The 23,579-nt window shown below is 39.8% G+C and overlaps 1 protein-coding gene across 7 annotated transcripts in view; it reads right to left on the bottom strand.

The window, feature by feature from the left end:
• CSGALNACT1 (chondroitin sulfate N-acetylgalactosaminyltransferase 1) overlaps positions 1 to 23,579 on the bottom strand; it is a 50,128-nt gene that overhangs the window by 21,095 nt on the left and 5,454 nt on the right. For 4 of the 7 annotated variants that reach the window (XM_014959342.1, XM_014959339.1, XM_014959338.1 and 1 more), the window contains 2 exons: positions 23,139 to 23,174; positions 22,587 to 22,655 (listed from right to left, as the gene is read on the bottom strand). The gene's annotated coding sequence lies outside the window, so the exon portion shown is untranslated. Of the gene's footprint in view, positions 1 to 3,310; positions 3,384 to 5,802; positions 5,882 to 6,049; positions 6,139 to 22,586; positions 22,656 to 23,138; positions 23,325 to 23,579 lie in introns of those variants that run through there. The other 3 variants (XM_014959336.1, XM_014959341.1, XM_014959337.1) reach the window with 3 other exon arrangements.

Here is a 23,579-nt window from a genome sequence, read left to right as displayed (position 1 = left end):
AAAGGTTTTCCCCCAAAGACAAGCGCTTAAAAAAAAAAAAAAAAAAAAAGGAGAAAAAAAAAAAAAAAAGACATTCTGCAGCCACTTGGCATTTGCCTTGAACTTTTTAATTACAAGGACTGTGCATAGCACTGCAGACAAATTAGTCTGCTTTAAATGTCAGTATCAAGATTTTGTCCCCTTAACCCCCTGACTGAAATTCAAGCCACTCAGCAGAATGGGCCATATCACAGGGATTAAAATCTAGCCTCAGACAAGTGTTTAAGATGCATGCGGGGGGAATGCAAAAATAAATTATTCCTCCTTAGTGCCAAATCATGATTTCTCAACTACTTCTCAGCCCAGTTCATCTGCCCAGGGCTGAATTAAACAAAAGGCTGACTAAAGAAAAGAGCCTATCTGATAAAGTGACTGAGTGTACCTTCACAGCCTTTCTGTATTGTCCCTTGTTAAAAACCACACCACTTCTCCCTCTTGGGTTGACACACATCCCAAACAAACCACTTAAAATGCTAACATCTGGTTTGCAATTGATAGTGCACTTGAAACAGAAATAAAGGATTGTTGAGAAATAGTGCCCAGAATCAAAATGCTTAATGCCAATCCTTGAAGACAGTAGACAACTTACCGTAAAAATCTTTATTTCCTAATCTTTGATTCCAGAGTCATCTTCAATAGAAAATCTTACTTGCACTGCTACATGTACTCTCAAAGAGAAAAGTCTCAGTATGTAACTGTGCCCACAATTACACTGTTGCCCTGTATAACTGACAATTACAATCTGGCCATCTTGCAAATAGGTAACAAGAACTATTAGAAGCAGTCTTAAACAAAACAAGAAACCCTCAAAAGCATTAATGTTCCTGGAAATACTATGTTTTCTTGTTGTAGGAGAACTGAGAAGTGGCTGGTTTTACATTCAAGATACTGCTACAGGCTTCTCACTCTGAAAGTTATGAAACCAATGCAGAAGTTGTAACTTTTCCCTTCAGTAGTACTCTGGACCCCAGTGCTGCTAATTTAATTGGTTCCCTCTTATCAAGGTAAATCAGTAACTTTACTTAACAGCGCTGTTTGCCACACCACTTCAGCTGAGTTCTGAAGCCCATGAGTACTTTCTTCAGACCATCCACTTACACCTGGTCTCAGTGCTCATGAAAAGTGACTTTCCCAAAGACAGTCCAGAACAGAAAGGTTGAAAGCCTTCTGCTGTTACATGCAATAAACATGCCAGAGTTGTTTCAACTTTTACTGTAATTATTATTTCTATTACAGCAGAAATCCAGTATTATTACCTTTACAGTATCATTATTTCTATTTAAAAAACTAACAAAACACTCAAAAGGAGTATTGGGGTCCCGTTGCCCTCCCAGGGCATACACATCCTTGTGTGGGTGGTATCAATGTGATGACACAAGAGTGAAAGCATCATTGCTTTCCACTCTCCACTGTAAATCAAACCACCTTTAAAGTAAAAAACCCCAAAAAGTTAAATATCAATTAAGTTCTAACTACATCTGAAAAGAACCAATGTAACATCTAAAATTATCTCCACATACCAGTAGTATCTTTGTATATTATAAAAAAAAACCACTATTACTTTAAGTAACTGCAACAACACTCCCAGAACTGCCTTCTCTCCTTAGAACAATGTTATCTGTGAAAGCCTTGGATGTTTTCCACAGATCAATAACCAGCAATTGCAGGAGTCTCTATTAGGAATGTTATTTTTTGTATGAGACTCAGCTTTCCACCTTACAACCGCAACACACTACCCCTCCCTGCTAAACCCACTGATTTGTAGGTATATAAACTCACACTTCCACAGTACAATTGCTAGTTGGGGGTCGTACTACAGGATACTTCCAAAAGCCTTTACGTGACTTCCCTGGAAGTTTCCACCACTCTATTTATCCTCCAGCAGGCAATGGGACAGGCACAAGCCCTGTCAAGCTCCAAAAAGAGAAGGCAGAGAAGAGATGACAAGCGCACACCGCTGTTTCGAAGATGCCGTGACTCACACAGGCCGACTCCATGCCAGCATGGGAAAGAAATGACAATGCTTTTCTCTAAAGGTCCATTTCTCATTAGCAAGCCCTGACCTGAAGTTTTAAGAATTCAGTTGCTCCAAAAGCGTTTTGAACTTTGCTAAAATGGAAATGAAAAATATGCATTTGAATTGACCTGGAGCTCAGCCTGGTCTTTTAAAAGCAAATTAACAAACTATCATAGTTGCTAGTCCTAAAAATGAATGATTGGGCTGGATTGCTGAGATGTCCAACTTAGTTGGACCTTCTGAGTATGACCTCCAATTTAATTTTATTTAGGTAAGTGCCATCTCAGTTTTGTAGATGTGTCAAAGAGGAGCATTTTACTCCAGTCACATGACATTGAAACAGCCCTATACAACATCAAAGAGAAGAGCATGCTAACTGAGAATGGTTCCTTTTCCTAGGAAACTACCCAACAAAACAAGGACAAGCCACAGCCACAGAACAGTTAAAAGATACTACCCTAATTTACTTCATTTTAAGATCTCATTCATCAACTGCTCTGCATATAGAGGGCTTCCAGAAAGACTAACTGTTTTAACATAGCACCAAGCTACACCAGCTTCTGAAACAACTCAGAGAGTCAGCATAATAAAATGGATAGAACACAAAATCCTTTAGTATTTCCTGATTAAAACAAACGATGGGATAAATTTTGCTTATCCATTAAAGTCTGGACCTGGAAAAAATGCTGTTACTTCACTTTGAAATGGCTGAACACACACACTCAGTGATTTACACAAGCAAAAGAAAACTCACTGCCACCACAAGAACGAACAGTCATTCCTTTGAAGAGCAAAGATCACCATAGCCTTACAAAAGTAGCTCAGGTCAGCAGCAGCAAGGCTGAAGCAGCTGAAGAGATCTACACCTACGTAGGGACACACTATGAATGCTTGTGAGTTTAGACCCATCTCTTCATGACTGTGTCATATGATTCCTACCTAAAATATTTTTTGTACAAACTATACACTAATGCCACTCTACGCCAGGAGCCCTAAGGATTCTGCCAGATGTACATCACACAGTACCACAGCCAGACTTTCAATGAAATCTGGAGCCCAGTGCATGTGCATAGACCTGTGACATAGGTCATGAATCAGTGAAAAGTTTAGCACATATCTAATTAAGCAGAAGAGTCATTTATCCGTTGATAAAAGTGTGCAAACATGCGCAACTAAGTTGTGTTCAGAAACAGGAAAACCTAGCTAGGCTGAGCTGTGGAGCAGAAAGCAGTTTGTGCGTGTCACAATATTTACCTAGGACTGCTTACTCAGGGCTGTGTAAGCGCTCATAGGTTCAGCTGCCATCAGACCAGCCTTTCGGTCACACCTGCAAAGTGCAATGAAAGTCCACTGCTTTGAGAAAAGCTGTTAGGTGATAAAGTACAATAACAGTGACTTAAGGTCCCTACCCTATCAAAGTTCTTCTAAGGTAGCAATATAATTTTAAGGTGTCTGAACACCTGGAGATTCCGTTGTCTTCTCTTTGCCAGAAACCCCCTGGTAGAGCTAGAATCCCCCGTACCAAGCTAGATGGTGGACTTGAACTTCATTAACTCCAGCAGAGTTGACAGCAGCAAAGGTTTCCTCCCTCCTGAGTCCAGCATGTGGGAACTGAGGAAAGACATCTGGCTCCCACAAATCTAATGCTATATTCTCATGGTAATGCAGAGCCCTAAATTTTGTGCTGCCTCTACTTCAAATGAGATTCGCTGGGTAGTGTGGTATCAAGACAGTGCTTCAAATAAAATAATTAAGACAAGGGAAAAAAAAAACATTTTGGTGGACAAGGTGTAAAGTGTTTGATATGTTTTCTAGGCTGAGTAACAATTATCAGGATAGGGGCTAATATTGCTGACCAAGACTACTGTTCAGCTATGGTTTACATTACAAAAGAAAATCAAGTTTCAGACTACAAACTAATAACCAGGAAGCCAGAAAATAACTGTAACCTGGTACAGTGTTGAGACAGGTCACCCGAGCCCCACACACATCTCCAAAACATGCAGCATTAACAGCTCTTTCATTAATAGCTCACATACCAAGCCCCAAGCTGTGCTGATCTGCATTTCCCTATCAGTCTGGTCAGTCCTGATGGACAGGAAGAGGCCAGTCCCCCCGCTCAGTCTCCATTTCCTTCCTCCCCTAGGTTAGCGCTTACGATGAAACGACACGTGCCCCAAAGTCCCATTTCGTTCATCACCACTGTTTTGGTATGTGGTTTTGGTCAAAGGCCTGGTATTTCCTTGATATATCAGGAAAGAGTCCCCTAGCAATTCTTTGAAAAGCCCAAGCTTTTTTAGCTGTTTCAGTAAAACATTTTTTTCTCTTTCTAGAGAAAGTTTCCAAATCTCTTTTTCAATTTTTCATTCGAGGGTCACATAATATTTGAATCCCACGGACTTCACCTTCATCATTAAAGTAGCCAATTCTTTATTAGGGGAACTTGAAAACATAAATCATAGCAAAGTCTCCGCAGAAAAGCTCCAGAGAAAGGGGAAAAAGAAAGGATATTTCTATACTTAATATTTTCTATTTTTTTCTATATTTTCAATATTTTCTATATTTAATATTATAGAGTCTATGTACTTGACCATTACATTCTTCTTTGAAAAAGTAATTGGAAAAAAACCTGTAGACAACCAAAAAGTAAAGAACTATCTTGTAAAACACAGCTATCTACAAAGTTTTACTGAGGTCCATTCAGCAGAATTAAGAAGTTTATCTTTGCGTGCTTCTCTATCACTTACATGGCTTTATTTCTAAATAAAATATTTCAATAGGTTAAGAATGTATACTGTGTTTTAGCCAAATAAATCACAGTGCTTTGACTTTCTACTTCATATCGGGTTTTGTGGGTTTCTTTAAAAATGCCGGAATGCACACAGGCCCAGAGAAAACATCACTTTTGGTCAAATAACTGTAAGATAGAAGTATTTTTTTTATTTTATCGACAATGTTATCACATTTCTATATCCTTTAGTTAAGTAAACCAAGCCACATTTTCAAGTGATAATAAGACAGTAACTCACAGTTCCTTCCTCAAATCATATTGAAAATGGGATCTATGCTTTCAATTTCTTTTTGAAATATCTCAATTCAAATAAGTACTCTGCCAGCCACAAAGATAATTTAAGGGTTTTTTTGGTCATAAAACTCTATTGGTACCAGGGATTAAAACTGCAGTCTATTATGGAGATTTTAATTGCAGTTATTGCATAGTTGTCAATAGCTCTTAAATACCAACCATTCAGCTAGAAATGTGCTAAATGTTAACAGGTTACACAAGAGACATCCTGGTTCTCTAACACGGGGCTGATTGATGACATAAGTAAAGCCAGTTTCCCTTGCCAGTAAAAGCTATCTTTTCTTCCCCTCCTTTTGTTAGAGAGGAGAAGCACAGCCCGCAGTCAGGTCAGCATTTCCTGAAAGGTTACAAAGAGCCTATCTCTTAAAACAACAACTTCAGGCTTCAATCAGAAGCAAAGCCCAGCCCGTTTCATGCAAAGTTATGAAATGACACACACAATATGAACTTACACTAGAACATATTTTCTCATTGTATTTCAAAGGTAACTGGCTTGGTTTGATCTAACAAGTCATGCATCAAAGTTGCTGCAAATCCAACTACTTTTTTTTTTAAGTATAGTTCACCTTTTCAAATAAAATTTTCCTGAATTAGGTGCATTTATAAAGCTTTTCAGAAAATAGGAATAGTAAAAAAAAGAAGTATAATTCTCATAACCTACCAGAATATTTGAAGAGGTTTCTTTATGAGATGAAGCTTTGTGCTACTGAGTCTTTGTTTCTGTTCATATGGAAACCTGCCTGCAAATGATAGCATTATTTTTTATTTTAACAAAGATTGGCTAGAACGTGTGCTGGCACAGCTACGCAAGCTAATGAAATAAAAAGAAGAAATTGCTGCTGTGCCTTTCCAGATTTCTCCCTTCCCCTCCCTTTAATACAGTTTTCTGTAGAATATTAAAATCATACCATATTCAACGAGAACGCATAGCAGTTTAACTCAGGGGAAGATATTCCCACCCCTGAGCCAATGTCCTCTAGTCTGCCTGTTTTCCAACCTGTGGAAAAGGAAACACAGCTGTTTTCTGTAGTCTCTTATAAGTGTACGTTGTCCCGTTAACTTCTCTGAAGGGCTTACTGTAATTGTGCAATGCATTCCAGATCACAGGTCTAAACACTTAAGAGTCCTTATACTGATAACTGATTACTATTGAATTAATTGTTAATAAGCTGTAACACTCTGCTGAGGAGTAGATATGAATAAAGTTTCTGAAACCTCACACGTCAGAGGTGGAAACCCTCTCACACTAATAAAATACCTCAAGGATTCCATATGAACTGGATGAGACCTTTTATCATTACACCTCCACCAGCCTCTGTCTGTATATTGTTCTGTTATCACAGAAATAGTTCAACAAAGGTTTTTAGAAACAGCATGAAAATGTCTCACAACAAGTATTTCGAGGGTCCCTAAAAAAATAATGGTTTTTCTATTGATGGGAAAGAATCTCCTTTTCCTAGCTGCAGTGGATTTAACAGGCAGAGTTTTCTGGGACTGGCATCTTAAGAACAAACTACAGGAGAATTTTTAAGTGCTAGGTAAGAGCACGCACAGGACATTGTGGTGGTTTAATTCTCCCCTCGTAAGAGCACGCACAGGACATTGTGGTGGTTTAATTCTCTCCTCTGGTATGTACCCTTGACCACAAACTTGGCTTGACTTTGCACTGAAAGCATGACAAAAAGCTCATCAGTAAAACTGGAGAAGCTGAGGGAAACCCCTGTGTTTTTAAAGAAAAATATAGGCAAGAGAAGATGCTTGACAGATCAGATCAGCCATCCATGCAATGGTCTGCATTGCCTCTTGCAGAGGATACCAATGGCTTTGGAAGGTGCAAAAAAACCTCTTGTATAGCACAGAACTATTTTGAACCTTTGTAATTTTGATGATCAACCTATTCCCTAAGCTTAAATTTGTGTTTTATAACAGACATGGACAAGAAACAATTCTAGTATTCAGGAAATGTTACATTTCTTCATTACTCCTCTAGATTTTTAACACTGTTTTGACCTTCCACTGCTTCAAATCAGTGTTCTTTCACCTCTTCCCTAGTCAGTGAAGGCACGTGCTTCTAGCTGTTTTTAGCTACTTCTGAAAGACAACAACTATTTCTAATGGCTGCTCTTCTTGACTAGTACTTCAGCTGGTTCTATTAAGTTGCCATCAAAAAGGACCAAGGAAAGCATATTCCCTCAAAAATACCTGGAAAATTAAAAAAACATAATTATCTTATAGATAACCCCACGGGGACAAGGATACTATCACAGGCAGAACTCTCCCTTGTTTATTGTAAGAGATACGCATGCTGAGAGATCTCCTCATATTACCTAAGGTCAGGTTCCTGCACTTAGCTACTGAATTATCTGCCTCACTCCATCTACACACAGCTGGGAGCTCAGGGAATTTACCTGGATAACTTAACCATCTAATCTGTCAGATGCCTATGGATGACTAGGGCAAACGCTCCCCCACACCACCTAATCTACACGATTATTTCACTGAAGAGCTCTGTGTAAGCATCACCGCACTAAGCTGACTAAATTATTTTAGGTAATTAGTGTATTCATTACTGCAGAAGACCACAGCTCAACAGAGGGAATGTGCCAGGAAGTGGGAAACCTCCTGATAACTTCAGCACACTGACTTGCCTCCTGTAAAACTAATCCAGTGGCCTCCTGTTTATTCATTTTACTTCTGACTTCAGCCACTTGTAGGGGATTACTGGACATCACACCATCTGAGCAGTGCAACAGTACAATGCATTTCCAGTAAGTCCAGCTCAGCAAAAAAGGAAAAGAATATAACATAAATGAGAAGTTCTTGACCTCCCCTTTGGTTTTATATATCTGCTTCTGCTTTATCCCAGATATTGTACCTTAAAATGTATAGCTGACTTGAAACCTAAGAAATGCAAGAACCAGGCATGAATTGGAGTTAACAAGCTGCTTGCTAGCTGAGGAGTCACGCATACATCCATTATTACAGGTCTAAAAATAGCAGTCCTTTGAGAAGTTGTTAGAACAGCAAAATGTGGCATATGGATAGAAAAGTAATCTGTGGATACAAGAAAAAGATGGTGAGAATCCATTGCAAACAGATGGTTAAATAAATAAAGCCTTTTGGTCCCAACTTCGAGTAGCAAATATTGCCACCATTATCAGTGATGTGAGACCCATCTGCTCCACGTGGGGTCTCACTGTATTCCCTTCAGAATGGCCAGGCTCCCAGGCAGGGGGTTTGCTCCAAATAAAACCTACATGGACTCCTAGCACGCTTCGGGTGCTCTTTAGGTCTTCTTTCTACCCATTTTGTATCTCTACATGGTAAGCCACTCCAAAACAATGATGCTCCTTACTGTTCAACACTTTGCACAGTGGAAGTCAGGTCCATTCAGGCCCCCAGTGAACTTATTGCAACAGGAAGGCATCAAATAGGTTCTTCATGTCCCATAGCTTCTTCATTCTCCCTAAAGATGCACAGCCCATTTCAGAGACCCTAGCAGAACCAGCCTGGTTCTGCAGACCAGTAGACCAGCTGGTCTACTGAAACGAGATGCTGGCAATCAGGCATAAACTATGGCTCCAGCCCAGAGGAAAAAGAGCAAGAAAACAGTAAATACCTTGAAATTAGTACTTCTCTGGAATCTCATTTTAGCCTTCAAAATTAGGAGGCTAAAACTAAATACGGTGCATATTTATTGCAGCTACACAGCAAAGTTCCTCAGCTGTTGGCAGATCTGGAATTTCACATGAATCCGTCACACAGAGGCAGACGGAAGGAATTTGAGGAGGAGATGTGAGGCAAATACCTTGGTCAAGATCTCACAGCATCATTTTGAGTTTCCTTCTTTTAAGAAATGCATGCCCTCAGGACCACTATTTCGTGTGCACCTTTTGCTGAGTGGAGACTGTACCCACTCCTGTAGTGACGATGTAGCAAAGATGAGGTTTCTCACGCAACCAAAACACCACACAGTCAGGCTACTTAAAACTAGGACTTGCTAAAAGGAGATGGTGTACTGTGAAGGCAGAGCTAGAATTTCCATTTCATTAGAGAGAGACATGGAAACGAAATAATAATAAAAAAAAAGTCATCACAGAAAAAGGATATTACTGGAATGATCATTGGAATTTTTTTCCTTTGGAACAGGGAAGTTCCCCAAGGAGTTAAGGTAATGATGACACAATAGTAGAAGAGAAACATTTGTAATGGGTAGCACTAGTTCTACTGTAACAGAAAAGCATCAAGGCACACTTCCCTGTGCTGTAAATTATACTGGACAAAGCACCTCTGTCCCACTATTCAAAGAAACTTAACATCATGAACACAGATACTACAGCTTATTAACCCTTGTCAGGTGGCAGAAGACTTCAGTAACTCCTGATAAATCAAATGACAATGAATTTACAAATTATAACTTCCTACTGAAAACAACAGTCAGCCATAGTGATGGAAAGCAAACCTATTCCTATCTCTGATTTTATGGCTGGTAGGTAGATTTCAAAGGCACAGCGGACACAAAATGGAAACTATTTCCAGAACCCTCCAGCTGGATACATTTAGTTACTATTTGCTACTTTTTTCTTATAAACAGGCACTTTGTCAATCATTTTTCCCATTTATTTTGGAATGCCATCCATCTCATCAGGCATCAGAACACTTTGGATTTGTCTTATTTCCCAAATCACTTGGAAGAAAATATACAGACGGTATCTATGTGTGAGCTAAGTGGAAACATTACAATATTAGTAATGCCATAATGATTTTTGAATTTCATTTTGAAGGAAGAAATTATTGAGGTTCTTTCCAAGGCTTAAAACAGTATTAACTCCTGAATCTCAATCTGTTTTTCTGGTGCTGATTCTTTGTAAAGTATTGTGTCAGTCTGAAACATCAGTACAGCAGTAGTCACTGCTATTAATGAACATTGCAGGTAGACCGTCTGACAAGATGCCACAGCTTGGAGCTGTTATTTAGACCAGTCCGTGCCCTAACTTCTTTGAAAATTAAAATAACCATTTTTTTCTTTTCCTTAATTCATATATTCGATCTCAAAATGTCAAATCCCTCTGATTAGCTCGACACATATACTGTAAAAGAACCTCTGAAAGCAGCTTCAAAGAACACCAACTTGTTTTGCACCTTTGCACCACGTGCGCTTGGTCACTAAAGATTAGAAAAATAACCTTTAAAATTCATCACCGAGCCTATGCCATTTAAGCTCAGGAATCAAACTACAAACTTTGTGTCTGTGAGAGGGGAGATGCATTGCCTGCCAAGGCGACATTTACACTCAGAGTAAACAAGCAGCCCAGCTGAGATTTCCTAATGCGGCAGGGCTGTTTGCAGGCTCTGATTTTCAGGTGCTGAACACTCAGACCGCGTACACGCAAACAAGCCGCAGGCTTGCGAAAACACCACCCACATGCTCCAACCCAAAACCTTCATTCTAGGAAATGGAAGGGGCTGGGTTAAGTTGTAGATCGCGCTGTCCTCAAGCACTCCCCCAGTCTGGCCATTAGCACCAGTATACCCGAATTGGGGACGTACAGCTCCCTCTGCTCCGCTGAAGGGATGGAAAGTGAGGAATAAGCAAGTGGAGACAAAAGATGAGGGTGTTTGTGGGAGCCATTCAGAATCACATTGCTGCTAAAATAACCTTACAGTGTGAAGAAATTGGCTGCAGCTACGTTCACAGATACAAAGAGCCACAAAACCTCAACATGATTTGAAGCGGTTTTGCTGAAGGAGCGGAGCTGCAGCAGCTGGCTTGGATTATGAAATGTGTTTGGAGAAGAAAAGAAAAAAAAACCAAACCAAAACAAATCCCACATGTTCAAGATGTACGTATCTGCAGACAAGATCTAGAGAGCCTTAGAGAGCACAGCAGGGCCTGGACCAGAACACAAAACAAATCCCACATGTTCAAGATGTACATATCTGCAGACAAGATCTTAGAGAACACAGCAGGGCCTGGATCAGAATGCACCTCTTCTGATGAAGGAGCGAGGAGTGGACTGGGAGCCTTACTCAAGTAACTCTCCTATTTTTCCTGTGCAGCCTCCACCAGCAAGGGACTCAGCTTCTGCTCTTCCCAAAGGCAGGCTGGATTAGGAAGCTCTTAACACCCCTCCTTCCTCAATGTCAGCAAGACCCAATGGGCCTGAATCTAGGTACAACAGACTTTCTGGGCGCTTGTGACTGTTACGAAATGCAGTGACTCAGCCAAGCTACATCAGAAAGTGAGCATCTTTCTATTTCTTCACAGAAACTTAATAACCTAAGGGAGGAAAAAACAAAGTGACAGAAAAGACACATCCCTACCTCTCTTCATCTTATAAAGCTTAGCCCCTCTCTCTGACCTTAGGCAGGTGTTATCTGGCTTTCTGTCTCCCCATACACTTCTGACTGCTCTGCCTCCCTCCTCAGACCCAGGGTTCTGTGCATCCCAGGCTCTTCCCCATCTGTCTGGTGACGCGGTTGAATCAAAGGTATCAATGTTTATTTACCACCAGCATTTCCTCACTTATGTTCCCATTGCCATGGTGAGCAGCAACAGAGCCTGAAAGATAAGGTCAAAACATAGCCTAGATATCTCCCACAAGCCATCTGGAAGAATCATTTTCTGAGGAATTCTCTGGCATGGATTTACATTTGCTCTGTGACCAAAAGCCAAGCTTAACTCAGCACTCTGGACTTTAACTGAGCTCCTGGGATGTCTGGGAACAAGAATAATCCCCCAAAACCTTTAACCCAGACTCCTCTCTAGGGACTGGAGAGGAACTTCCCAGTTCCTTCTAGGTTATCAGCGTTACCTCTTTGGTCTGTGTCAGCTCCACAGTGTGGGCTTCCAGACCCCTGCCACGTACCTGCAACTGCTTTGCCAGGCACCCCAACATCACTTCACAGGAATCAATTATTTTCCATCTTTCAGAAACTTTCCAGCCCATCCTTGCAGAAATGACAATGGCACCATATGACAACATATGTTGCATGTGAATATAATATTTGTGAAGATGAAGCAGATCTCTTCCCTACTTGCTATACCACTGAAAATGAAACATCAGTCTACATGTCTTGGATTACTCACAGATAATGCAATTAGCATCACAGTACAACTGTGTAAACTGTTAATCAAACATCAAGACAGAGGAAAAAATAGAAGATGTCAAATGAACCCTGGAAAGTGACACAAAGTACAGGCTGTCAAGACTGCACATGCTGAAGTGCTTCAGAAAAGATGAAAATTATCCTGGTATAAATACATTATGATTTAGGGAGGCTGTTCACTTGGTGAAAACCTGGACCACCATGAGAGATTGTGTCCTGGAGACAGTTATGAGGACACAAAGCACCAAAAAGGCTGAAAAAATACCAACCTACAACAGTTCTGTTCTGTCTCAGCTGGAGCCAAATGTCAACCACTGGGCCCTACCAGAAAACTGAATTTAAGTATAAATTGACATTTCTGACAGAAGTGTAGATTTTATGTTTCCGGCATCTTCCACAGTCTGTCTCTGTAGCAGTCTATGTGCTTCAGGAGCCCACACACCACAGGTTGAAAACTACTCCTCTAGATGAAGCCAAGCACAAATTGAAACTGACAGCGAGAGAATAAAGAGTCCCCCGTTTCCACCCCTTTATATCCAGGGCAAAAAATGAAAGAATTCAGGATATGCAGGCCTCCATGTATGTGGAAGCAGTCTTCACACTCTTAGGCTAGGATAATAAATATTGCATAGCACAGAAGGGAACATGATCTTTGACCACGATGCAATCTAAACTCTGCTACCATAGGTAGACCCTGAATCAGCTGAAAGGGACAATTTAGCAACTAGGACTTTAAGGAATCAAGTTTCTACTGGAAGGGTCACAGGAAGAAGTTTTGCATTGTAAGCAAAAGCAAAAATTCCAGTCCAAACTGGACACTACACTAGTCTGGAGTGTCACTGCTAAAAAATGGCAGTTAACTTCAAGATTATGATATTAGAGGGGAGTGAAACCAGAGGATTGACAGTGGCCCAGTTTATCAGGAGATCCCGAAAGATACTAAGTCTCTGTCTGGAATCTATCCATCCAGCTGCAAAGCACCTTACTGGGGTAATAGAAGCCAAGCTGGTACAGTGGTATCTGCTGAGCCTGTAGAGCACAAGACAGGGCTGTAAAGGGAGATTGCGCCCATTCACCTCATTTCACTAAACTCTAGCTCAGAGGTCCACAGATGATAACTTAAATCATCATATCAGCAATAACCTCAAACCTGCTGGATCTCCTCAAAGGTCATGTGAAGGTTCCAACATCTTTCCCAGGGCAAAAGGGTCTGTGAACCAGTCTGGGTGACAGTTCTTATCAGTTTGCAGATGACAGATATAAACATCATTATGTTATAGGAATGAACACCAGCCTACGCAAGCAAAGTCTCCTTCCTGGAGGCAATATGATACTACGCAAGTCATATTCACTGTCGGCTTCTTGATCTTTCTAACTGTAGCAAAGACAATAATGATGACGCAGACTGTAATTATGCATTTAGATAAGACAGTGAAAGAAATCAGAAGTGGATATGTCTTTAAGACAAAATCACTCTCTGTGGCTTCTCTTTACTGACTGTCATGGAAACCCAGTCAAGGAACTTTAACTAGATACTGAACTTAAAGACATCTGGAACTTGACAATCCCAATCCAGTCCTAGCAGTGTTAAGAGTTAGCGTCATTATTAATGTGCTGAATACTAGGTCTCCAAAAATTCTTAATGAGAAATATCAGAATTTTCCAGAAGCTGGGGTGTTCCCCTGCCCCCCGCCCCAGGTACATTATTGTATATATTAATCAGAAAAGGTCTATTCACTTCAAATACAAAGTGGGGGGGGAGGAAATGCCAAGACTGGAGTTGCCATGACAGCTGGAGCAAGAAAACAAGAAACTAAAAGGTCCTATACTAATATGAAAGCTTCTAACACACCACTGTAAAGGTTAAAATGTCAGTTAGATAGTTTTCTTCAAGAGTCAGATACTTTTACCACCAAACACAATAATGGCGATGCATACTCAGCTGAGAGGAACTGTAAGCAGAATTTGGTTCCAATTCTTTGAATTCACAGATTTTTATTTTTTTTGGAAGACAAAATAAAGGTGAAAACAAAACTCTTCTAAGAAGCAGCAGGAAAGACTTACTGCGGAGGCCAGTTTTGTAGTGGCATTCCCAGTGGGTGACACTCAGCTGACTGAGGGCAATTCTACCATTATGAAATGACACCCACCAGTTCACAATCTGGCTCAAAGACTCCAAAGAAAAATGTAGTTGTCACCTCAGACTGATAGTCACCTAAATAACAGTGCTCGGCAGCAAGAAATTAGCACAGTACATATATTTTTCACACCAGGACTCTGTGATCTCCGTCACTCCCACCTTCCCTCTTTCCTTGATAACTCTGGAAAAGAGCTTACCTTTCCCTTAGACTTCCCCTGATATCAAGGGACATCCTCATGGACCTAGGACTCCCTGTAACAGTGAAGGCTCACCTATTCTCTCTGGTTGTCTGGAGAACAGCACATCAGTCAATCGAGATGAAGATTATAAAGGATGCAAGGACTCCCTGAAGTCTTTCCTCTCGCAGCCAATTCTCTCTCTTGCTGTTTTAAGAAAACTGAAATATTTCTGTGGGAATATACCAATATCAAACTTCCATTAAATGTTTTTTAACTCTAGGATGCAACTCTGGAGGGAAACTAAAGAAATAGACGTAACCTACTCTCTAAGCACCAGCACTTCTGTAAAACAAATAATGCAGTGATTAAGGATATCACAGGACCCAACAGCTTCGAAACTCAATCTCAGACAATATAAATACAGTCCCATGACTCATTCAGCCTCTTTTCTACACCTGGTCTAACTGATTACATTTGAATCATACATACAATAAAAAAACATCAAGACAGTACCGTCAGCTGCACTACAAGTTGCAGAAGCACAAAACGGCATGAAATGCCTAAGCCTTTTTAATAATGATGCTGTTCTGTGCTGCAGATCACCTGGCATGTACAGCTTGGCCCTCTGAAAAAATAATATAGCCACTCCCTGATTAAATTACTCCTGGAGTGGAAAAGACATTAAAACAGCCTGCCTGCTTCGATTGGCTGTGTAGCGACTGAGCTCAATGAATATGGAAATAATTGGAAATCCTAGACCAATACAGAGGAGGAGGAATATGTGACCCACATAAAGGGCATGCTGGAGTTGCCTGAAAGTAAAATCATAGTGTTATATCAAACAAGTGAAAAATCCTTGGGATAGGGGTTTTTAAATAAAGATGACTTCAGTAAAATGCCAAAGGGTTCCAAAAGACATGCAAAGCCTTTTCTTTCAAAAGCTCAAAGGGTTCCAAAAGACATGCAAAGCCTTTTCAAAAGCTCTTTACAGGGTGTCATCCTAGGAAAGAGGTGAAAGTCAGAATTTGTTCAATCCTAATTCCTAACTGTAATCTGGACTTTTGTGTCTCTTGTGCTGTTGAGGTTCAACAGTTTTACAAGATTACTAAGAAGGTACCAGACAAGTTTCTTTGACTTCGACTCTGAAGCTATGACCTTTTCAGTAGTTCATAGAGAAAAAGATTCTAATTGGCATATAAGAAATGGACACGTGACTTAGAAAAACCAAAAAGCTTTACAACCAGATGAGACTGTTTTCACCAACTCAAGTAGATGAAGGCAAGAAAATTACAGCCCTGCACTAACTGGAAAAAATCTGTAACATACTTTCCTGAAATCTCTAAAAAAAGCCCACATTTTCCTTGGACATGGCTCACTTGCCCACCTGTGCTAACCAAGAATAACTAGCACCCCAGTGTAAGAGGTGCTTCTGGTGAAACAGAAGTGGCCTGCTTCACAAGTGGTCCCTGCAGCTGGAGTACAAGCCACGTTGAGGCACCCTGTATAGCTCTGGCTTTCCTGGCACGTGTTGCCGGCATGTATTGCCCTCCCTAGAATTGCTGGCAAACAAGGGATGTTACAGCAACCTTCCTCAGCTTCTTCTGCCTGACTATCACAGCAAAAAGCAGATCCAGAATCAAGGGAGAAAAAGGAAGTTTAACCACATTTGGACAAATGCAACACACATGCATGCACAGTTCAAAACTCTTTTTGGCCACATCTGAAAATTAGGGCTACTGACTCATTACAATATTTTTAAGAGGTTCTGATATGTGCTCTCAAAACACACTTTTGCACGTACTTTATATTTGCAATGATCTAGTTTCTTAGTATAGTTAGTTCCTAAGGATTTTGGAGTGAAGCTTTATTTTCCCTTCTCTAACGCTAAGAAAGTTTCCTTTCATTCCTTTAACATGACATAAGTGCTTTTCATTTCCTGAATAATTCTCAGAGCAAGCTACGATATTTGTGGAATACCTTATTAATTCATTCATAAACATACATACTTGGTTCAATTAAGCATGAGAAAACTTCACCACTTACTTTTGTCTCATAGGATCACTTTACACTGCCCTGCAAATTGCAAGGTAAGTGATGTTAGGTTGTTTTCTATCCCAGTGGCTCAAAAAAACCTCACTATCAGTTTCTAAGCTGGTAACCACCACTTTCATAATAGGTGCATCAATCTAAAATATTTCTATTTCAATTTGCTAGGATTTGAGTCAATATTCTGACATGGTACATATTCCCCTCAGATACTTAATAGCAGTTGAGAAAAAAAACAGTGCACATTATCTGATTCATAATACACACTACTGTATATTTTGCTAATAGATTTTTACAAACTTTCCAAAAGTTGATTTAAAATCTCATCCCTGAAATCAAGAGGCTTCACCTTCTCACATAAAATAATAAAAAGTTTCTTGTATAAAGGGTTTTTCAAAACTGTTGAAAAAAAAATCTCCATTTTCAGACTATTCTGAGGGTGAATGTTTTTCTTAAGTACTGGCCACACATTAAAAGTGTATAGGAAAGACTGTTTGATGTGCCAGGGTAAAGCTTCTCCTTTCCAGATCAATACAACTCTTAAAGTTTCCCACTGTGAAGGATGTCAGTACCTATATGATCATCCTAAATGCTAATGAAAACATCAGTCGTAGGATACATGAAGGCAAAGAACCCAGATACAGACATACTCTGGACTGGATGAGTCGAAATCTAACAGCCCTATCAGGGCTTGGGTGGCTGGTTACACAAGGTAAAACATAAACATGCACATAATGCATCCTTCATAACTGGAAGCCTCTTTGTTCCAACACTAAGTGATTACCATTGATCCCTGGCACATGCAACTCTGCCTAATTCCATTATGATCACCACAGCCAGCACTTTCACAGCTATCTTCTCTGAAGTAAATTCATAGGGAAAAAATGCCGAAAAAACCCTCTTAAATTATATAAGGACTAAAAATCCCATTTTTAAGACTGAAACGTTCTGCCTTGTGAGCCCTCCAGATGTAGTTGGAAGTACCACCTTGGCAGCAGAAGTGGCATTACAGGTGACATAACGTCTCCTTACCTTCATCATTAACATCCCAGCAAAAGACGCGAGTGAAACACAAACCAGTGACCACCAATGCTGGTCTGAGTAACAGGTGAAAGCCACTGAAGTCATCTGCTTGAGTGTGCACACCTGGGAGCCCTTTGGATATTCAATCACTCCTGTGGTTTGAATATTCTACCCTGCAATTCTTTATCAACCCAACTTTCAAAAGCAGCCATCACTTAGTAAACCAGATCCAAATCAGGTGAAGTTACAAATGGCTCAATTGTTTTGCAAATTAAATTATTCTAATTTCTAAATATGGCTATACAATAGAATTTAATCTAGTAGGCAGAGATGTGAGCTGAAATGCAGGAGACAAGTCCTGCTTCTGGTTCTGTCACTGCCCCACTGGAAAGATCTTGGGTGAGACTGTTCGCTATACGTAAAACAGAAACAATAAGAGAATTCCCTCAAAAATCTGAGCAGCATTACAAACAGATGATTAATAGGGATATGTGGTTGCAGGCTTTTGGCTTTGAAAATCTTGATTCAGTTTCTCATCCTGGAGAGGAAGAGAGAATTATTCAATTTAAGAACTGTCAACTATTTATAGCCTGAGCTGTTTTTGCAGAGACAGCAAGCCATAAACCTATTGCTGCCACAACCCTCTCCAGTAGAAACAATTCCCAGGGGTATCTGCAGACTGTTCCAAGGTTGCCAGAGTGCATATTGTTCCGCGTCTTCTTGCCAGTAAATAGCAGGACCACTTTCAGTCACACAATGGAGAGGAAAAAGGAAAAAAAATATTTTTTTTCCCCAGGATTTCATTTCAGTAGAATTTCTATCACTGTTATGTTATTCTTTTCTTTTTGAATAGGAGGATGATGTCCATGTCCAAGCGACTGGTTTATGTTTCCCTGTTATCACAGCAATACAACATGAAGGCAACAGCTACTCATGTAAATGGAGGGGTAGCCCACTTCCTCACAGGCACAGACTTCGAAATGAAAGCCATCACCTCTTCTATTTGCTACTGACGATGAAAACTTCCTGCAAAGTTTTTCCTATTGTTTCTCCCCCATCATCTTTGCTAGATTTTGCCCAATCTAGCTCAGAGATATCACCAGCAAAAAATGAACTTACTTGGACATTTGCATTACTTCAATTGTTTTATTATGCTCATACCACCTTTGCAAGCCTGTTCTCTTGAGCTGAGAGCAGGCCAGTAATTAAACTGGCAGAATGGCTATATGGCTTCAACTGGACAGCAGAACTGCAGCTTCATGGAGTTTAGGATAAACTGAAGAACTCAACAATGCTCATGATAATGTACTCTTAAGAACACTACCATTGGCTTCAGTGGTGCTTGGCATGGAACAGTCCCTTCAATGGACCCAAAAATAGTACTTCTGAGAAAAAAGCAAAAGAAACCTGCGAAGTCTCTACAGGCACCTCACTGATTTTTCTGATGCCTTCCAGTCACTCGAAATGTAACAACAGGCATCCATACAAAGAACATCCCAATCAAGAATTCCCAACTCAGTGCCTGGAAGACCAGGCTGCCGTGCCTGTGTTTCCTAATGCTGGTGTGAAACAAGAAGACGGGCTTTCTGTACCCCTAAGCAGTTACTGCTTCTAAATGAGTAGTTAATGAACCAAAACAAATGGAAACCTGCTATTAAGGCTTTAGCTTTCGATGTTTTGCCACAGCTGAGGTAGAACACAAGGAATATAGTTCTTTCAGCCTGATCAACAGGCTCGTGGCACTTCCTGAAGCAGATGCCGACAACTGCCATTGAGCTGGTCAAGCTCCCCGGAGGCTGTGGGAGACATTTAGCGGGTGGTATTTTTATCCAAGTCTTTATTTTCCCAAGTCTATACGCCTCCCTAAATGCAATCGAGTTGCAATGAAAGAGCTCCACTCAATTGCAGGAATAAACAAAAGCCACTGGGGTTCACTCAAGCCCTCCAGCAACATGGCATTCTGCCAAAAGGCCTCTCTTCAGACCAAGACATGACTTCAGACATGATTCCTTATTAGTAATATTATAACAGTGTTGAGAGGCCCTCATAGAGACTGCGGTCGCACACTCATTCTAAAATGTACACACGACGAGATAATGTGGGTGTAATATTTGCACCCTGAAGAGTTAAAAGAAAAGCAATTTGCCAAGCTTGCTACAGATCCATTTCTCTCTACCCTTTGGTCCTGAAAGTCTTCAGTTTATGCCCCCCAAGTCTTCTATCCTGTCACCTAACTCAGTAGGCAAATTAACACACAGCTCTGTGCTATCCTCTCACAAACAACTCTTCTCAGTGTCAGGAAAAAAGCCAGTCACAGCTCTGCACAACATTAAATATGTTAATACACTCATTGGTAGACAATACACCATGAAGACTGTTTTTTTCCCCTGAAAACTAAGTCCAAAAGGGAGGTGAAGAGGTTTACTCCCCTTTGGATGAACCAGTCAAGAGTAAGATGGTAATACATACACTAATAAAGGTATTGTTCAGCCTCTAATAACGTAATAATGAAGAACAGTGATGACACCTTGTCTGGATAGACACAAACAAAATGGGTTTGGGGATGAAAGAGTAATACTGCACTGTTCGAAAAATTTTATAGAAAAGACTGAATAAGAAATGAGAGGTTCCTCAAGAATCAGAAAATGGCCTGAAATATGCTCCCAAAGACATGGTGTGACGGTGCTTTCTCGCATCAGAAGGGTAACTAACTGAAGGAGACTCATGAACAATCTTTTTCCAGTAGATGTGACCTGAAAGCTATGTGCAAACAAGAAAATCTTGTCAGAAAAGGACCAAGTCAGCAGGATGGAATAAAGACCTTTCTAATATCAGCTAAGTATAAATAGAATAAGCATTTTAGCCCTTTATTTTTTTGTCTGTATCTTGCATAAGTTTCTAAGTGTGTTGCCTGTTTTAACTGTTACAAATAAAAGTTCTTACTGCATATCTTCTTAACCTGGTTTGAGTTGTGTGTAATTTAGACTAACTAGATAACAGCTAGTCTTTCCTCACTAAGGGCATGCCAATCCATAGACCAGGTCACCAGGTTAATAAAACAAGCACCCAGTTGACCTGATGCTGTTCAGGGCATGCAAGGAGAAATACAAGCCACAAACTCTGCTACACTGGCTAGGTAGAAAGCTGGCACCACAAACGTCAGAAGAAATACCCTCCAGTAACTGTTGGTAAGCAAGAAGGCTGGAATCTCGTAAGATACCCATATTCTCTAACTCTAAAGATCACACCAAGGCACCCACATCATTTATCCTCCTTTCCCCCAATGCCAGAAAGCATTCTGGCAAAAGTAATGACAGCAGAAATGTCAACACATCATGGTGTGTTACTCATGAGATTGCCTTTGAGAAGTAAGACCAATTACCTCACAGACTAGAGATGAGAAGGGAAGGAATGCAGCCCAATACACCCTCTGCCACTGCCGCTGGATCAGAGACAGTATCTCATTTGTTGAGAAAATGGTTCAAAAAACATGTTATATAAAGATTCATACATTTATTATACTGCTTAATTTTAAGGGCTTTAAGGCACATTCAACTTGAGATAACTTCAACAGTAGGGAATCAGCTTTTATTTTGACAGTAGAAAACAGGTTGTGTATTTGCACTGTGACAGGATATGGATTTCTAACTCCCCAAAATAGATGACAGAAAATACTAAGAAGATTTGGTGTGATGCCAATTAAAGAAAGTTATGTCTCAATGGGTTTTAAAACCACCTTTGAATGAATTGGTCATTTGAGTATTATATACGCTTAGAGTAATAAAAATTTTTGCTCTACAAGATTAAAAATAGTTCTTTGTAGCTCTGTAACTCTAGCTTGTATCATTCCCTACCCCATCCCAAGTGAAAAGCATCTCGACAAACTGTTAAAAGACACATTTCTTGAATGGAGCCAACACCATTTGGAATTCAAACAGCAAACAGTTTCAGAGACAAGATAGATTTAGAACATTTTTCTAAATTCTAAATTAAAAATGTTTCTGGACCTGCAATATAGCACAGCTGCCTTAGAAGACGCTTCCCCTTGTAAGAGAGGTGACAAAGATTCAGACAGATTGATTTAAATAACAAATATAGAAAGCATGTGTCAAAATCTTGATTTATAAAAACTGTAACCTTGCTACAGAAAAGGGTAAAAGAAAAATTAATCTCCCTTGAATGGCAAGTTCTTAAATTGCTTGAAAAGAAACATAAACAAGAGGTACTATTTTCTAATTCCCCAGGCACTAATCATAACTCACCAACAGTGGGATCCCATACAAATTCCATTTTCAATGCAGTTACATAGGGCCACTGCTGCAGTGACACCTTTCAGCTGTACTGATCCCCATAAATAATGATTCAACCTTTCAAAGCTGTATACTTCCCGTAACAGGCAACATTAAGTGGAGAAGGAAACAGTCTGATATGAATCATTATTTTTTTATTTTATTTTAGAGTGCTGTTAAAAAAAGAATACACAAAAAAACGCACTGTATATGTTTGAAAACAATTCTACTCAAGTTAAACATTACCATAAAAGTCATCATCTTACAAGGAAAGTGATTCACAGTGCAAACAATCGGTAACTCAGTTTTACAAAGTTTGCATAAGAATTGCCTATCCAGGGCAAGAAATCCACTCTTTCACACACTTAATGTGACAATAGTAGAGGAGAAAACCAAAGCAACTACAAAAATGATCTCTCATTGATCTAGGGTATATGAGCTAATAGACGCATGCAGATATGTAGTAGATAATCTTGGAATAAAAATACAGGATTTTAAGCATCACGTAGGCAAGAAACAGCTTTCTGACAAATACATTCACATTTTTTCAAGAAGAAAATCAAATAGCAACAGGATAATCTTAGTAACTATAAGCAAAAGAAAAACTGCATCTACTTCATATTCTAATTTCAGAGATAGGGAAAGAAGATTGCCTTACCTCAAATACAGCTTGAAGACAGACATTAACAATATGACTACATCCTTTCTCGGTTCCTTTGATAGCAATCTAAGAAGAAATACAAAATAGCAAATAACTATCTTCCCTGCAGACAGCATGTGCCCAGGAGTAACACGCTTCCCAGTAAAGCGTGCTGAAAATAAGTGAAAAAAAATATGTTGTAACTCAAAAAGACAATCTTTGCAAAATAAAAAGGCAAAAACTTTGTAATTGAAATTCACAGTAAGGTTTATTGCATTTTAAGGGAGTAGAGACATTTGGGAATTAAATAATATAGACATAACTGTGATGTCACCTCAATTCTCAGTAAAATATTAATTCAGTACATTTGTCTACAAAAGAAAGATGCTAAATTCATCTGCGCAGAACTCAGTCACTGAAGACCTGAGAATATTCATATTCCAGTAGTAGGCACACATGGGCTCACACGATACGACATTGTTAACTCGCTTTTTTTCCCTCCCAAACTACAGTGCTTGCTAAAGCTACACTCAAATGTTAAATGCTTTGGTCAAGAGTTCATCCACTGACCTGCAATGAAAGCCTTGTGTTCAGCTCCAACATTTTCTAACAGCAAACAAGAAAAAAAAAACAAAAAACAAAAAATGGTTACATGGAATGAACTGTTAAAAAAGAAAATCCTCACATAAGCTTTCCCCGAGGGGGAAGAAATATCCACAAGCTTTAAATTGGCCAGGCAGATTTAAGAGGAAGCAAAAAAAAAAAAAAGAAAAAAAAAAAAAAAATCCACAAACATGGACTTAACAAGAGCGGCAGGCTCTAAAGGCTGCTTGCTTCTCACAGAGCCTGTGTTCATGCCTACCCCAAACAGTAACAAATCTTTTCTCTTTTCTACTAGAGATGTCCTTGTGTAACCTCCTTATGTAAATACACAGGTAAACACCTACTGTGTAACGACCTCAAACAGCAGAGGAATACTGAGAGCCAAACACTTTCTTCTGATTTTATCTT

Source organism: Calidris pugnax, unplaced genomic scaffold (genome assembly GCF_001431845.1).
Source record: "Calidris pugnax isolate Ruff unplaced genomic scaffold, ASM143184v1 scaffold440, whole genome shotgun sequence".
Classification (NCBI taxonomy): Eukaryota; Metazoa; Chordata; class Aves; order Charadriiformes; family Scolopacidae; genus Calidris; species Calidris pugnax.
The sequence above is the reverse complement of the archived record's forward strand: the minus strand, read 5'-3'. Positions and strand labels throughout refer to the sequence as shown.